Source organism: the organism of the source record quoted next, unplaced genomic scaffold, assembly GCF_019419815.1.
Source record: "Pyrus x bretschneideri cultivar Hongxiangsu unplaced genomic scaffold, Pyrus_bretschneideri_v1 Contig18, whole genome shotgun sequence".
NCBI lineage: Eukaryota > Viridiplantae > Streptophyta > Magnoliopsida > Rosales > Rosaceae > Pyrus > Pyrus x bretschneideri.
The window spans coordinates 7,375,083-7,394,520 of record NW_025999479.1 but is presented as its reverse complement, the minus strand read 5'-3'; positions in this window follow the sequence as shown (position 1 = coordinate 7,394,520).

Sequence of the window (19,438 nt, the reverse complement as noted above, 5' to 3'; positions counted from 1 at the left end):
TTGAAAAATCACTCCTACTTCAGGTTATCCCAAAAATTTAATTATGAAATGAACTTTTCTGAAGCACACTATTTAGAACACTCTTTGGCATAAAAAGAGACAAACAGCAAGCAAAAAACCCTTCTTTTTCTTGTTTTACCACATAGAAAAGGTTTCTTTGATGGTGGATGACGGTAATACCATAATACCACTCCCATTTTATCTGTTTGCACTCCTTCCTTTTATTTTTATGCTTTAGTAATGGAGCGCAGCCAAACAATAATTAGGCTCTTTTTTTTTTTCCTTCGTTTGTGTACTTCTTGGATACATCTTGATAGAGGTACAAAATGTTAGATCATGGAAATATAATTTTCGCTCTAAAAATCGCATCATATGTTAGAATATGAAGGAAAAACCACTTAATTTGTGCATGCATCACGTTGCTTTCATGTGAACTTCATTATCAAAAATGTTCCTATACAGTATATAAAGTGTTCCACATCATTAGATGATTAGTTAAATGATGATTGTACAAGTCGGCAATATAGTCTGTAAGTTTGGTAGGCCATCTCCAATTGAGCCAACCAAGTGGCTAGCTATAGACCAAAATATAGCTCGTTTTGATACAAAACCCATCTCTAATGGAGGGCTAGGCCAAAAAAATTTGGGACCCACCAAGCCAAAATATAGCCAAATGACCAGAGGGTTGGGCAAACATAGTCAGCCAGCTAGTGATGAAAGTTGGGCCCAGCTGTGCTAGCTGACGTCATGTAGTTTTTTTTTTTTTTTTTTTTAAGACGAAATTAAAAAAAATTAAAAAAAAAACTAATTTTTTCCCTGTAAATACCTAAGTGTTGCAATCCTATTAGACTAGGAATGTGATTGTGTAAATTCTAATAGATCTAGGGATATCTCGTATATTCCTATTAGGAGTTGATTACCTATTAAGAGTTGTAATCCTAAAGGGTAAGGAATTAACCTTCCCTATTACTATAAATAAAGGCACAATGGGGTGGAATAGAACACACCCACAATTACACATCCTTCTCTCTCTACTATTGCCACACCTTTCTCTCTCTCTCTCTACTATTGTCGCATCTTTCTCTCTCTCTCTCTCTCTCTCTCTCTCTCTGGCCTCCATAATTATTCAGTAAATTATGCCTACAACACGTTATCAGCACGCTCTTGACGCTGCGCTAAAGAGAGTTTGATCTTCAATATGGGGAGTATTACGTTTTGATCATTCTTTTTGTGATTAATTTATTCTTTTGAATTGATCTACATGCTATTGATTCAATTTAATTTTTCTATGTTGAACGTGATACAACACATTGGAGGTGCAATTTTGGCTTTCCGGGAAGGATCTTCTACAAATTCAAAGGTTTTTATTGTTTTTTGCCAATCAGGTATGCTTAAAATAAAGTAAGTAACATATTTGAAACGATCGTGAAGCATGAAAACATTCGCCATGATACAAAATAAATTAGAAGCAATTTGGGTTTTTCAACCCTATAATTTTTTCAGAAAAAGAAAGAAAAGAAAAAAAAAAGGGAAGAAAAATCACTTTTTTTTTACGGCTGAAATCGCACCAAGCCTGAAGCTTGGGACAACCCTTTAGGCCTACTGCCCAAATTGGACCAGGCCTGCCGCTTGGATCCCTTATGCATGGGCATCACGCCCTTAGCCCGTTCAAGAAGCAACAAAAGCTGCTGGGTTTTTTTGCTCTCGGCCCGCATCTACTTCCTGGGTTTTCTCTCGGCCCGTACACTATCAGCCAGCAGCTGATGAGCCCGCCTTCCATCTGTGACAGACCTCGGCCCGCTTTGCAGCAGCAAGCCCGCTGCTTATGTTTTTTTTTCTTTTCCTCGGCCCATGATTGCAGCAAGCCTGCAAGCTTACTTCTGCAATTTGTTGGGCTGCCTGCAGCAGCCTTACATGGCCCATTTTCCTATTGCAAGTCTGCAGCTTGCACACACTGACTGGGTTGCCCCGTGTGGCCTGTCCAAGCCAAATTTTGGCCTGCTTCCGCTTCTAGCCACTCCCAACCCTAGGGTGCCCACGGAAAAGCCCAAATTGGACCATATTTCCTTTAGTGCTTGGCCCAAAATTGCACACACTGACTTATTTGTATTGCATTCTGTGTTCATTCAGAAACATCTCTTTTCTGAACTAAACGTTCATAAACTAAATTGAACATGTAGTGTCAAATTTAGTGCCTTTAAAACCCGAAGTTTTCATAAAACAATACACCCATGAAAACCCGATGTTTTTCATGAAAACCATGTCTTAGAACTCGAATGTTCTAACTTTGATGCTTATAGATGATTCATTCCCATAGCACCAATCACAATCTTGTTCCCTCTAATTCAGTGAATTGTCGAACCATCACAAGTTCGATTTTCCTGATTTGGATATTTTCTAATAGAAACCACTTTATGTGGGGTACAAGACGTGAATCTCCACTTGACTATCCAGAAGCTGAGAAACTATTGAAGCCAACAATGGCATGGAAAAGCTGAAAAGCCTCCGCCATGATCTTCATTCGAAGACTTATGCCCCGAAGCATTACCAACGAAAGTACCTCATAAACAAGGATTCGATGGCTCTTTGGCTCACTCCTATGGACCATCTAACCATGAAAGATATTGCCCGAAGCACACCATGATTACATCCATGAATGAGTACAATTTTGAAGTTTATAAATCCAATCAAATTTTGATTGGAGAATACTTTTCTCGTCCTTCCATGTTTCTAACTCGCTCCTCAAGCAACAAGTGTAGAAAGCAGAAATTTACCAAATTCTTGAATCTGATTACTACCATAAATGTGAGAGAAAGGTATAGACCCAGTTCAGCTGGAGCCTACCGAATCCAATTCGGGATCTGTCTCTCTCACAATCTAATTTTGAATTTATTTTTTTACAACATATGGTAGAATCAGGGCATGCCAAAGTGTGGCATCATGCCCAAAGCATGATCCTTGGTACCTAAGACCTAAAACTTCAAAAATAAGGGATAATATTCCTGAACCTCAACCCTGCAGAATCTACTCCCGTCTCAATGGAATAGATCATTGGCCATGCACCTGTTCGTGCCCCTACCAATGTCGTTGAGGAGTAACATTCTTGTAGTGAATATGTGAGACTAATTTTGCTCCACCAAACAATGTTGGAATAGCAGAGTTTTGACATGGATGGCCTTGTTAGCCGAATCCCCTTAGTAAACCATGTACTTTGTGAACATTTTTCTATGTTCTTGGATTCAAGTTTTGGTGTATGTTTTATTTATGGATAATCTTATTGATTTTGTTCTCGAATATGAGATAATTGAATCATGTTTCTTAATACATGTGATTGATTCAATTAAACACGTGATTAGGTAGGAATGTGGGAAAGTTAGTTGTCTGGATGAATGCGTACTACGCACACTAACTTTACACCTAAATCATATCTCTAATAACGACTTCAGGTCTATCCAACCTGATTAAAAGCATTGGCACGCTCCTCGTTGTATGAATGGTAATGAATTACCCATGTCGTTGAGTTTTTAAGGATATTCGAGATGACAATGATCATAAATGAAACCATTGAAGAAAACAGTGAAATATCTTTGCACCACCTCCAAAAATGAGCCTGGAGCCTGGTGATTAAGCAGTTTACTAGCTTTAGCACAACCTCTAGGGACACTTAGGTCAAACAATGATGCTATGCGAAATCTCCTTACCCGAAGTAAGGATCTTGTGCCTACAAGCACACTTTGCCGAGTCTGCTCATTAGGGAAATTGATTTCTATATCATCCCTCGCAAAGATAAGAAATCACCCTTTTTCACAGTGGATTCAAGGGAATATATGTGGATTAATCTAACCAAAATACGGACCATATAAATACTTATGGTTTTGGTTGATGAATTGACAAATTGGTCACTTGTTTGTCCACATACTTTGTTGCTAAACATCATGGCTGATTAAGGCCTCACCACCCTACTTATCCCTTAAAGTCCGGGAGACTGGATAATGCCGACGGTTTTCGATAAAGTATTACATATATTTTGGGTTTATAATTGAACTTCAAATTCTCATGTTCACCCCAAATAGCCTTGCCCAGTGATCATAAAGCGCAAATTTAAATGATTGTCCGAATTTTGGTAAACGTACCAAGTTTTCGGTTTCTGCCTAGGGCTATGTGTTCGGGCCCAAAATAATATTATTGGGCCGAGCGTAGGTTTATGTTCCACCCAAAACTTTTACAAATGTACTATGGGCTGCCTAGTGGTCTTAGGTTGTTCAATGAAGGTGGTCGAGTCCTATTGCAAGAAGGAGTAATTTGGATGAGCGGATGGGTCGAAGTCCCAATACGATAAGGGGTCCTAATGCAATATAGATTCTCGGCCGGAAATGAATACGGCCTGAAAATGGGGGGTGAGTTCAAAGTCCTAATAGGAGTAGGATTGATCGACATAAAGTTGGATCAGAATAAGAAGTCCTAATCTGAATACGGTTTCAACTCGATCTTAAGTAGGATTTGTTGCTATAAATAGAGAGCAGAGTACGTCATTCGAGCCCTCTCCAATTCAACACACAACTGCCCTGCGCAAACCTCTCAAACATCTTGAGATTTTTTTTATTTTCTTTTTCCGCCAACACATCTTCAGTTTGGATAAACAACACTGTGAAGGAAACCGGCAAACATCTTTAGTTTGGATAAGCAGCACTGTTGCCGTAGAATCAGCCGACTGAAAAGCACCTTCAGTTTGGATAAACAGCACTACATCGAGGCCAACTGGTTACCTATCTAAGTCTCGGTCGAGAAGGGTTTCCGAATCCTTGTTGGCAGAGGTCATCTTATTATCTTTCTCGACAAAGTAAGGTGTTACAAGTTACTACATTCGGCGCATTGAACGCCGAGTGATTTTATGATTGGATACTCACAAGTGAGTTTCAGAGTTCGGCATTCTGACTACCGAACCACATTCACCATCAAGACATACATCTCTTTCGAGTACTTGTGTCCATATAGTCTGGTGTCGATTCGACGTGCTTATACTTTTACGAATATAATCACTATGGTCCAATTCGGCACCAATGATTCGTGAACTTCGTAGAATTAGCAGCCTTGTCTTCAGGCTTGATAACCCGAAGGCCGAGACTTATTCCTTCCTTGGCTGCCATCACAAGATTAAGAAGTCAGCAACGCGCTCAACGCAAAATCAACAAATTATACTCCTCGGCCAAGCTCGGTCGACAAGTTGGCACGTCCCACATCAACCAAAGGACGTAGTTAGCTCATTAGTTACTCGGCTTGCACACCACGTAGGTTTTGTAATTTTTAGGGTCAACACTATGCAATCCTTGTACGCAATTATGTTGGTCCGCATTGAGGCCCATTGCCACCTAACCTATATGACGTTACAGTTGGTTACTGGGTATGAACTTGATGATTTTCGTATTTATGCATTTGGGTGTGCATTCTATATGCCAAGTTGCGCCGCCGCAACGTACCTCCATGGGTCCTCAAAGAAGGATGTGTATCGTTTGTCGATCATGATTCTCCTTCACACTAGCTCTTTTCGAGCCCTTGCATACAATCTCTTTACCGCTCATTTGCGAGTTATCACTTTAATAAGACAATCTTCCTGCCATTAGGGGTAGATAAGTGGTGTGAAATTTTGCTTGACACACAAATTAAACCTTATTTGTGACAATTGTAGTAGATATGTAAGTAGGGATCGTTCTAGACTGGGGATTAACTAGGGATGCTAATCAATACAAATAAGACTCAAAAACACTAAACTAGACTCTATATACTCAAAACTAACTTTAGACATTTAAAACAGCAACCAACAATCAAAAAGACTCAATTTTAGACTTAACAAGTGTTTTGGACGAAAATAAACCTTAACTTGACTCAAAAGACTCAAAGAAAACAGATTTTTACTCAAATAACAAGACTAAATGAAAGGGGGATTGTTTTTGACAAATTTTAAACTTAAAACAAAAACTTTGTAGAAAACACTTTGGAAAAACAAATTTAAGTGAATTAAATGGGTGAAAGGCTAGTTAGAGGGTCCTTCTCTACACATGATATATGCATATGAACCAATTTCCAGTTATTATTCCTTTAGACTATGAATGACAACGCCCCAAGTTAGTTGCATCGCACAACTAACCATCAGATTTTCCTTATTTCATTTAATTGAATGAAAACGCATTACAACCAAATTATCTTTTTCAAGTTCTTTATATGAAATGCATAACAAATATACATATCAAAAGTCATTAAGTTTTGTGAAAACCATAAGCATTGACAAGGCATTCATCACTATGAAACGCATGATAATCATACCAAGGATTTACTTAACGCGATTGTGACTAGCAACCTCCACTACTTGTGAATATAAGTGAATAACTATTACATGAAACCCCCTTATACTCTAGCATCAAATTCATGCATGCAAATTAAGTGTCGACCCCCAACCATATACATAAACAAGTTTTAATAACTTAGATAAGCAAATCACATTCTTGCCTTAAGAAACAATAACTCGACGTAATCAATTCATATAAAACATATAATCATGGCTTCGAATTCACCTCCAACTAAAAAGAAGTTAGTTCCACATGTTCATCATAATTGAAAACCAAATTAACTTAAACATCAAACTAAAACTAAGCATAGAAAGAACCAAGAAACGCTCCACACTCCAATGGCATGCACGACACTCCCTTGGATGGCATATTGCACAAGTCCTCATCTCCTTCCTTCCTTGCTTGCGGCACTAGGGTGGTGCGGTGTGAATTATGGTATTTGATGGCTGAATGTATGAATAAATGAATGAGTGAATGGATGATTTGAATGGTGCGGCATAGGGCTGTATTTATAGGCTAATTATGCACAATTAGTGAAGGAAAAGGATTGCACAATCCAATGGGAAAAAGGGTTAAGTCTTGGCATAAACCAAAAGGGAATGTGATAGGGAATGCACGACAAGGTTTTTAGGGCCTTCTAGAAGGATAGGTGAGGCACATTTGTAGGGGGAAGATAGGGTGTTCTAGAAAGAGTGTTTAGGGCAGATTCCTAAACCTAAAGGGACAAGAACACACGGCATAGGTATAGAGGAAGGATTACAACTCCTAAACCTACAAGGAATGCCCTACATGCAGCATACAAAGGATTAGGCTTCTAGAATCTGAATTAGGTGTTTAAATGTATAACTAATCCCTTCTAATTAGCTAGATTTAAGGCCTAACCTGATTTGGATAGGATAAGATAGGATAATGTTAGAGTTAGGAAAGGATAAAGTTGGTTAGGATAGGATAAGATAAGGGTGGATAAGGTTCCTTATTTCTTGCTATTTCCTTATCTTCTTTGCATTAGAACTTCTTCCACCAGATTTGTAGCCTTTCCTAGCCCCTCTTGACTTGAATTTCGTTCATCCATTTTGCTCCATAGTTAGGCTATTTAATCCATGCCCAAAACTGCTCCAAATAGCCTCAAAATGCACTTTCTTGGTCATTTTTCCATTAGGACCTAAAAACATACGAAAATAGCTTAAAAGACTAAAATAAATAGTAATTAACTCACTGAATGCAAGGAAACATCATAACTAAGCAGCATAAATATGCTCCTATCAATAAGAACGTCAACGTTCTGAGAGAACGGTGCGAATTTGCGTGAACATTGCCCACTATGTCTCATCTTGATCCCCGTATCGCACAAGTGTGAAAAGCAAGTATGATGAATTCTAGATTTCAGAATGTTGCCCCAGACGCATTCCTCTGATCTAGCTAAATTGACGAGATCATATATCAGCTATAAACATGCCTACAAGGATATACGTACTTAACAGACGTCGAGTTAACATCTCTGGAGGATATGTCGCCCTTGTTGGATGATCTAGTACACCGATGGATAGCCAATCAATCTGTCTTGGCGTGGAGCATGACAAATCACTCGGTTCGTAGGATTCACTTTCATAGAAGAGGAAGACACAGCACAACAATGAATCCATACTTGATCGCTGTCTCAAATTATTTCCATCTCATGAGATTAATCCGGATTATTCCCAAGACTTGAAGTTCTTGGTCGAGTATACTAGTTTGGATAAGCTAAATGGAATTGAAATAAGATTACCATCGATGATGTTTTCACTTATATGGTAGCTACCGACATAAATAAAAAGCGACGATATCGAACTGTGTTCCGTTGATTAAGTGACAACGTAGAACTGATTGGACAACTGATATTACAATCTAGGTCAAATTCCTTACCAAAATGTGTATTGGACCTGTTGTTGCTACACTGCTTAAGGTAACCCTGTTGTGATATAAGTGGGAAAGGAAGCGTTATGAGATGAATGAAATAGTGCGATATGATGCACGCCTTACGGCGTAAAGTTTCTCTCAAAACGTCTTGTGATTGATAACAACATTATGAAATGTGGTTAGTGTTTCTCTATGGGGATATAGATACGGAGATTGACATGTAAGTTCCCAAAGAATTACATGGACTGGTTCAAATAGCTCTAAAACCACGAAACACCCTCTTAACTTGTTTGAGGCGTTCACTTACAATCTGACGGATATGGTATACCCATATAAGTGATTATTTGATCAAGCCCTTACATGTTAAACTATGAAGTCTTATTCCGAATTGCTAGAGTTATAGTTTATATCGTTAACACAAATCTCACTAAGACTCTGGAAGAGCTTGAGAAAACTGCCTTGCACCTGAAGATAGAATTTGAGATGAAGGATCTTAAGAAAATTCGTTTATGCCTTGACCTGAAGTTGATGCATTATTCTAACGGTATTTTGGTCTACTAGTGGAACTGCACCCCAAATGTGTCACCTTTAAGTATACCTTTTATCGTCTATACGTTATATGCAAATGAGACCCTTGAAAAGGTTATGGAATCCAAAATTCCATATCTAAAGTTTAACTTTGCGCTTCGTTGTACTTAGCTCATTGTATTTAGACAGGGCATCTCATTCGCTGTTGATCTTGGCAACAATGCAGCACCGCGTCTACATGTAGCCTTTAAATTGGTATTAAAGACATACCCTGAAGGTACTACGAATTTGGGAAAGTCAAATCCCAATGCATCTCAAGTGGATCCAACCCCCTGATCCTCAAAATGATGCTTGCCTTGTTTGTTATGCTGATGTAAGTTACTTATCAAACAAGCACAAGGCAAAACCCCCAAATGGTTATGTCTTCACCGTTAAGGATATCGCAATATCTTGGAGGTCCACGATATGACCTTATTTACGAAATCTTTGAATCGTTCCAAGACTCACCTCACTTCACTACGCCAGAAGTAAGACATGGTTAGGAGTTCTTGTTGAGCATATTCGAAGTACTTGCTATTTTCATCCATCGTTGAGTCCCAACAATGATCCATGAAGATTATGCCGCATGTATCCACCCGACCAAGCCATGATACATCACCGAAGTCAACACCAAGACATATTGCGTCCATATCTACATCAGCAAAGCATCAGGAGATTGAAGTCATGCAAGCCAATCCCAGACAACCTTGCCGACCTCTACACAACGTCACTGCCGAAGTCAACCTTCTAGAAGCTTGTTTGAGGAATTGGTATGCCTAACTATCATATGCAATGCTTGTAGTTCTCATTTGGAAGTTATGTCAAACTCAGGGGGAGTATTCAGAAGTATACTCACTTGATATTAATGTACTATTTTTCCCTACGATTAGGAGCATTTTTCCCACTGGGTTTTTGCTACCTAACTAGGTTTTAACGAGGCACCCATCCTGGGCTGATCATACCCTTGTGAGCTCTTTTACTTGCTTCCAAAAGAAGTATAGTTTTGACTTAATGCAACTTCTCACTTTTCTCTTTAATCTATGGGTTTTACCATAACGAGGTTTTGTGAGTTTTACTTTTTATGCATTCTTCCCTTGATTTAAGACTCGCATTTGCTCATTGTGCCGATGACTTCATCAACTTTACTTCATCACTGAAGACCTGATGCGCCATTTACTTGAGTATTTACACATTCAAGGGGGAGTGTTGCAGTCCTATTAAAGTAGGAATGTGATTGTGTAAATCCTAGTAAATCTAGGGATATCTCGTATATTCCTATTAGGAGTTGATTACCTATTAAAAGTTGTAACCTAAAGGGTAAGGAATTAGCCTTCCCTACTACCATAAATAAAGGCACAATGGGGTGGAATAGAACACACCCACAATTACACATCACTCTCTTTCTCTCTACTATTGCTGCACCTTTTTCTCTCTCTTTCTTTCTATGGCCTCCATAATTGTTCAATAAATTATGCCTACAATACTAAGCTATTTTTACACCATTTCTCACATCTTTTTCATTATTCCATACTATTTTACCTCATTTTAATCTCTGAGCTATTAACATGTAAGTAAAATTAAAATATTTACTAACATGAAACTTAAACAATATGAAACTTAAAGCAACATTTAGTGACAAGTAGCTCTCAAAATACGTCCGTAAACCTTATTTTAATCTGGTAATTTAATTCAATTAACCCATAAAATTAAAGAACAAACTTAAAATAATAAATTATTGAGGGAGGCTAAAAATAGCCTCCTTCTGTTAGAAATTGTATATAGATATGACATGACACTGTTCATTAAAAAAATAATTTATTGCAGGACTATAATATGGACGGAGACTAAACGTAGCCCCTTCAGTTGGAGGTGGCCTTAGTGTTTGATTAGCGTTGTTAGGCTCTCTGTTATAAACAAAGTTGTATAATCATTATCATTCTTAGTTAATAAAAACTCATTTCTCTCTCTAAATTCTCTTTCTCTAATTCTTCATTTTTCTCACTATTCATCTTTACTTCTTTGTTTTCTCTTTAATTCTCAAATGTTTCAACGTGGTTAATATACAGCAGTGATTACATATTTATGCGGCAAACAACAGATGTTATACTGAATATACGAAAATGGATTTCAAAAAAATGCATGGTCCAAAGTAATAATATTGACATGTGTATGACAATGGATCTAGCTAGTTGATTGATTGGTCATCTTTATTTTGGAGAGTGAGAAAAAGATCATATGAAAGAGGTCATTGTCGTCGACAATGACCATTCCTTTGTCGCATCGATGCATGTAAAATTTTGCTGCCATGACTATCTTTCTGTCTCTCTCTGACGTTAAGAGAGTAAGAAAATAATGAAACTTACAGATGTAAAACTAGTAAACTATATGATTCTTTTGTCGGTCCTCTGGTGGATTTAATATTATATAATGATACGCATGATTATATTTATTCAATTTCAAACCGATCCAGTATATAAAACCAAAACTGTTAGGTCATGAAGAAAATATCGAAAGATATGTGGTCTTATTAAGTATTATCTTTGGTCAGTACAGCAAAGTTTGAGTTTCTAGGTAGTGAAACGATCTAGCTAACGGTTACATATACAGGCTTTATTAGACAACGAATCTAATTTGTAGAGTTTTTTATACACCACACTACTTGTCTCAAGACTTAGAAGAAATCATTTCTCCTCATCAAATTCATGCATAACTACATACAATTGTGATTAGTGTGTTAAAAAAAAAAAAGGACTCTTAAGTGTGACTGGTACTTCAATTTTTTCTTGTATTTAATAAAGAACACGAGATTCGAACTTGAAAAAATTTGGCCAATATTGAGAATGAGAAAAATGATTAAACTAAGAGCTAGTTAGTAAATTAAAAAATAGTTGAATTTAAGATAATACTCGAGTACATCTAAACTTGCCCAACACAAACCAATAATATTTCAATCCTAAATATATATACCTTAAATTGCAACTGTACACTATACAATTGGGTTGAGTAGTGCTAATAGCCAAACTTTTTTTTTTTGTCATGTGCTCACTAATTATAATAAATCAACGTGTCATTTGTCACAACACAAATTAAGACTGAGTTGATTAAGGCCATGCATGAAAGAAGCATAAGCTTTCCACCCGTCATTTATCACTACTCGTGTCTCCTTCCATGGTCATCTTCCCCATCCTATAGAATATAGATTAAGGAATTCTCTAATATTTTTATTGTTAATCAGACTCTGCTTTTTATACGAGTGATTCCATTTTCGTCAGCCATATACTCTGTCCCGCTCGATGCTCCCTGGGGAATACACTATATACATATATACTTTTCAACATTCTCCATCCTCTCTCTCTCTCTCTCTCTCTCTCTCTCAATATTGCAATATTTTTCAATTGGACCTAGCTTCTCTGCCCTCCTAGTTCCCATACATTCTCATTTCCTCTTATTTATGCGGTCACGGTTAAACTATGTTAACATTTTATATCACTATTTTTTTTTTGTCTTATTATCTCTATAAAAAAAATCAATATAAAATGTTGACGTGGCTTAACCGTGACTTCACAAAATAAGAAGGGGATGGGAATCTATGGGAACTGGGAGGGCAGAGAAGCCGGGTCCTTTTCAATTTGCACAAACTGACTGGTGGGATCTTATCCAGCAGGACCAGTTATGGATACTCACTGGAAACTTGAATGTAAAATATCATGCATGTGAAGGGTTTAGGGTCCAGCGTCCATCATGTATCTTATACCTGGCCTTGTGTTGCCTGCAATATGCACACGTGATTCACAATTCTCTTTTGTTTCCTTCTAACCCTAGCCCCCACCTTAAATAGACTACTTAATCTTTATAACCACAAAGAAATCACTCACAGGCTCACAGCTAGCTCGAAATGCACACCACGTAATTTACCTATTCTCTTTTTCATTTTTAACCTTTCTATTTATTCATCCATTTTGATATTTTATGTTCTATTTTTTATTTGTAACCATTAAAAAAACCTTACAATGGATCAATCGGTTGACTTCTTCATCGAGTAAAAACCTATGTACACCATTACTTCCTTATCGAGTACAAAACTTAATACAAGTAAGTGTTGTCTATTAAAGAAATGGATACAATGCAATATCTTTAGCAAGCTATCTTACAATCAATTATTAGTGTGTCATTATGTTTTTGTACTTTGCATATATAATTCCTATATCCTCATGTTCATTACAAGCGCTAATTAGTGATTAACAAATATTTTATTCAATTATTAATCTATAACGTGGAATTGACATGTGTAAAAGGCTAACAGGATATAAACATACATAGACTACCCTTTTAACTAATGTACTTTTCTCCCATAAACAAAACAAGCTTATGTACTTTTCATTTTGATAATTAATTTTTTTTTTTTTTTTTTGATAATAAGGCTTGCATGAAAACAAATTAAATCAAAATGCTAGTGCTATTCACATATCATTTTTTACCTCTCACACATCATTGTTAATTTTTGTTCATTGATCTTCTTCAATTGGGAGGAGTGTAGACTAGATAGCACTGCCCATTCGAAATTGTTTCTTGAAACTTTTTTTTTTTGTAAGTTCTTTCTGGGTCCATATTTAATGCTACAAAAACCAAAATTTGTGCCACCAATAGGACACAAGCACATTAAAAGACACTTATTTAATTAGTTTCTCTAACATTACTCTTCATTTTATGAGGCTTGTGCATCATAAAATTGCTTGTAATTCGTTACCAAATCAAGCTCTCAAAAGGTCTCAAATAGGGTTTTTCATGTTTTCTTCCCAGCTATGGTGTTTATGCAGCCAAACTTGAAACTCTTGCATTTTTCAAAAGAAAAAGATTTGAGGAATCTAATTAGACAAAAAGTGACCCACCTTTTCTCTTATCTCTTCTTCCCAAATGCATGCACTTAAATATTTTAGGTTATAATTTCCAGGTTTTGAGAATGGCATGCATATAAAGAAGAGAGATGAGAAGAATCCAAGGGAAGCATATAAGGAGAATGATGTAAGTCAAGGAAGTTAAATTTAATATTTGGGTGTCTTGAGCTTTGAGGAGGATTCCTTAACTTGAGAACAAGGACTAGACGACATATTGGCACTACTACGTTTTACTATTTGCGCAACGAACCAAAGTTGGTTGCGCAAAGTGTATTTCCGTCGCACAAATTTCAGCGTGACAGAAACTTCGTCACCCAGAATATGTCGCGCAAAGATCGTGAAGAAAGACTTTGCACAACGAAAAACATCATTGGTCGCAAAAATACTGCGCGACGGTTTACCCTTCGTCGCACAAAATTTTTTGGAACGAATGTTTTTGTCGTACAAAATACCAGGATACATACGTGGAACGACTATTATTCGTCTCTCTAAACTTTGCCCAACGGCAATTTATTATTGCGCGACGAAACCTAGTTTGTCGCTTGAGTTTTGCAAGATGAAGGTTTTCTTCACGCAAAATTTTTTTTTTTTTAATTTAATTTTACGTTATGTTTTTTAATTTTGTAATAAAAATAAATTGTATTTTTTTTTTTGGTAATAAAATTAAAATGCAATTAAAAAATGTAATGAAGAGAAAATTAATATAAATGTATTTACTACATACAAGAAAAATGTTTAAAAAGTAAGGAAGTAAAAAACTAAGAAAATAATGCGGTGTAATCTACGTGGTTGTCTTGCGGAGTGTGACAGGCCGTCCCGAATGTGTATATTATTTTATTCTTGATAGCGTGAAATGACTTTTATACCCTTGGACATTAAATGGTGTTGTGTGACATGCATTTTGGTTGGGGTCCAATTCATGTTTTCCTTAGTTTTTGGAACCAATTAGAACTTAGGTTTTATTTATTTTTCTTTTGTTTTGGTTGGTGACCCTTCTGGACCATACACACACACCACTCTCGTTGACTCTCTCTCCTCCCTCTCGGATTTCTTTCCATTTCTGTACAATTGTACGGACAATTTCTCAAACCACTTGATCATTCACAGATCAAGGTTGTGGTTGGTGTTTTTGGATTCCTTGCCAGTTCAGGAGTCGATCTATACTCGAAGTTGGACGTGAGAACTTCGAAAGCTCGGGAACCAGAAAACCCTGATGAGGAGCACTGTTCATGCATCATGATCAAGGAGGTTCTATCGAGTTTGGAGGTGTTAGAGAGCCTTAGAACTTCTTCACGAAGCTTAGGGAAGAATTTTGGAAGGCTTTGGACATTAGGAAGCTTAGGCTAGACAAGTTGTAGAGATGGCCGGATTATCGTGATTTTTTTTGCTAGATCCCATGAGTTTTAGGACCCAAAAGTAGTAAGCTTTTGTTCCTTTCATCCTAAGCTTCATTTTGGTTTAAATTTCATGGATTTTGGTGCTAAAATGAAGAAGATATGACGGTTAGAAGTTTTTCCAGTTTCCGGCGACACAGATGGTGGCTCCAGCGAGGATCAATGGAGAAGACGAAGAATATTCCGTCAACTCTGACAGAATATACTAACGGCGTCAAGTATATTTAACGGTATATTCCATCATTGGATGGAAGATTCCCTAACGCCGTTAGGGTTTTCGTACTTGTGCCAGGCAAATGCCTGCGCGTGGCTGGCGCGTGAGGGCGTATGGGTGATCGAAAAAATTTTCTAAAAATATGGGGATGTTTGTGGGGTTGAGTCGATCACGTTGCTATATTCAAACATCCCAATTAAGCAACGTGTGAGAAGTTATTACCTAGTTTTGTTTATGTGCTTTAAAATAACATTTTTATAGTTGTTTCGCATATAGGTGAGACCTATCTAGAGAACGAGCGTAATCAAGCGAGACTCGAGTGAGTGGACTTTTGGTTTTCAGTATATATATATGCTTGGTATTTTTCCCAGAAAATTGATTTAAATGATTCATATGTTTTGAAATGCCATGCCAAATGTCTTATACTTAGAATATGTATTTAGTAGTTGCATATATTGTCGTTGACGCTGCGGGCGCTGAGGTAAGTACCAGGTGAGTTTATTCATTGTAGATGTGAGTTGCATGATTATGTTAAGATGTATTTTGAGCTCATAAACCTGCACCCCGGTGTTAGTGCTCCCGCCCAGTCATTCACGTGATGTTCACCTCCCGCACCATACGCTCACCTTGGATCCAAGTTAGGTGCATAGTCCTGTCATACATACCATTATAGGTGGTTCTGACTCATAGGTGACCCGCGACTATTCGCACAGTCTTCACGTGATCGTAGCACTTGAGCGTATTTATTTACACCTAGTCCTATCGTACAAACCACTTTAGGTGGTTCCGACTCGTGTACAGGTATATTTGTTGAGATATGGATTTGAGCCGTACAGGTCACGTAAGGTGACTCCAGCTGTTTAGATGAGCTCTAGATTCAGCCGTACAAGTCACGTGAGGTGACTCCAGTTGACATATCATTTTGCATTGATTTATATCACCTGGCTTACATATTTTTTATGCTAAGATATTCGACATGGCATATATGAGGATTTTTCTATTCTGAGCATGGTTGTGGTATATATATGTATTCTATTTTCTGGAAAATTATACAGGTTTTATGGCGTGGAGTTACTATCTTTGATAATTGAAATGGTTTTGAAAAGCTTTGTTTTTTCCCACTCACACTTTCTGTTTTACACCCATCCATGTTCTAGTTAGGAGTGCTTATTGGTGGCTTGCAAGGAATCCACGACAACTCTAATAGTTTATCACCATTGTAGGGTTACATTTCGGTGTTGTATAATTAGTATTCGTCCTGCTGGACTTCACTTAGGCTACTTATGCTCTGATTGTGATCTCACACTTATTCTCGTCTTGCACTTATTCTTATCTAGTGCTCTAGTTGGTTTGTTTTTTGTTTATTCGCATTTCTTATATTAATATTGTTTTCGCATTGTGCACATGGCTACGTCACCCTCACGTGATGGCCAAGATGCCTTCATTTCGGTCGGGGTGTGTCAATTTGGTATCAGAGCCTAGGTTTGGTAGTCCTGCATATCTTGTGAATATTCTAATTATTTTGGTGTCTTCTGTCAGAACTATGTCGCCTCGTCGAGAGCCATGTTCCTCAGCTGAGTTTGGTTTCCCTGATATTGCTTAGTTAGGGGAAGTTATAGCCAATGTTATTCAGTCTTCGCTTCGCCCTCCCCAGAGGACTCCTCTAGAGACTACGTATAATTTGAAGTTGGATAAGTTTGAGGGTAATGAAGGACATAAGGGAGCTGAGCAGTGGCTCAGTCATCTTGAGAAGACTTTCCGTTTGATGCATAAGCAGGGGAATCTCCCTGAGGATAAGTGGGTCGAGACGACTACCTGGTTTTTAGGTTTGGAGCCTGCATCCTGGTGGAAATAGGAGTCTTATCAGTTAGCACCAGAGGAAGCTGCTGATTGAGAAGTTTTTAAACAATTATTTCAGAAGAGATTCATTCCTCCAGAGCATATAGATCGCAAGAAGCAAGAATTTATGCACTTGAAACAAGGGAAGATGACAGCTAAAGAGTACTACAGAAGGCTTACTGATTTGTCTCGCTATCACCCAGAGATTGCTGCTAATCCAGTTGAGATGCTCCGTTGTTTTAGGTTGGGTACTCGAAAGAAGTGGTGTTCTATGGCGACCACGACTCCCTGTGCTACTTACCAGAAGTTTTATGAGATTTTGCTTCAAATTGAAGATTCAGAGAATATGCTTAGTGAGAGTGAGGAGGAAGAAAAAGATGAAAATCAAAAGAAATATGGTAAAGGTAAAGGTCAATCATCTTTGGGACCTCATAAGACTCAGAACTTTAAGAAAGGTAGAGCTAGTTCCAGTTCTTCTAGTGGGAGTTGGGGCTCCACTTGTCAGATGAGAGGTGGTAGATTTTCAGGAGATCCTCGTTTTCAGAGACAGAGGGATTCTGGTGGCACAGGTGCACCTTTATGTCGTAGGTGTAATAATAAGCATTTTAGGGAGTGTGGGCGAGGCAGTAGCAGATGTTATACTTATGGTCAAATGAGGCATAGAGCTATGCATTGTCCTTAGAATCAGCAGAGGCCCCAGCAGACTTCTTTACCACATCTAGTTCTGATCCAGCAAGTTCCAGGATCTAGTAGTTATGGTCAGACTGGTCGTGGGGGTGCTTATCATTATCAGGGCGATGTAGCTCCTTATTATGCATGGTAGTATCAGTATCCACAGGATCCATATTATCAAAGTGGTTACCCTCAGTATCCTGGAGGTTATACGTCGTATCATCCCTATTCAGCAGGTGGATCTTAGTGGTATCCTAGAGGACAATCCCAGTATGAGGAGGTTGCTTCGAGTAGTACAAGACTATCGAGGCAGCCTAGTCAGCCAGGTTAGGGGTGTAGTGTGCAGGGACAAGGTAATCAGGCTAGCAGAGCTCAAGGAAGACGATAGCAGGCTTAGGGACGTACCACATCACAATGCAGGATGCTCAGAGTAATCCTGATTTGATTATAGGTACGTTGAATATTCTTTGTAATTTTGCTAGAGTATTAATTGATTGTGACGCCACGCATTCTGTTATTTCTCATACGTTTGCTCAGTTGACACAACCTCGTCCCACACCTCTTGGGTATGATTTAGAGTTTGCAATGCCTAGAAGGGAGACTTGTTATGTTAGTTATGTGTATCCAGGATGTCCAGTGATAGTGGAGGATATAGTTATGCCAGCTGACCTCATCCCGTTAGATATTGATGATTTTGATGTGATTTTGGGCACAGATTGGTTACATTACAATCGTGCCAATATAGATTGCTACGGGAAGTCAGTTCCTTTTCATCGTCCAGGATTACCTGAGGTTACGTTTGTGAGTGAGCGTAGTGGAGTGAGACATGGTGTCATTTCTACCATGAGAGCTAAAAAGTTGTTAAAGAAAGGTTGTCAGGGATATTTGGCTCATATGGTGCTGAACGATAATGTTCCTAACAGTGTAAAGGATGTGTGAGTAGTCAGGCATTTTCCTGATGTGTTCCCTGATGATTTGCCTAGATTGCCGCTAGAGTGAGATGTGGAGTTCACTATTAATTTGCTTTCAGGTACAGACCTTATATCTTTAACTCGTTATCGAATGGCTCTTGCTGGATTGAGGGAATTGAAAATCTAGTTGCAGGAATTAGTTGATAAGGGTTTTATTCAGCCTAGTACTTCACCTTGGGGATCTCCAGTTTTATTTGTTTGAAAGAAAAACGAAACTTTGAGGCTATGTATTGACTTTCGGTAGTTGAATTGGGTAACGATTAAAAACCGTTATCCGTTGCCGCATATAGATGATTTATTTGATCAGCTTCGAGGCCTGCGTGTTTTCTAAGATTGATTTGAGGTCTGGTTACTATCAATTGAAGATTAAAAGTGAGGATGTTCCTAAGACAGCTTTTAGGACTCGATATGGTCATTATGAGTTTCTTGTGATGCCATTCGGATTAACTGATGCACTTGCAGCTTTTATGGATTTGATGAATCTAGTATTCCAACCATATTTGGACAGGTTTGTCATTGTCTTTATTGACGATATTCTGGTATACTCTAAGTCTAAATCAGAGCACGTTCGACATCTTACTTTGGTGTTGAAGAGATTAAGGGAACACCAATTGTATGCTAAGTTTAGCAAAAGCCAATTTTGGTT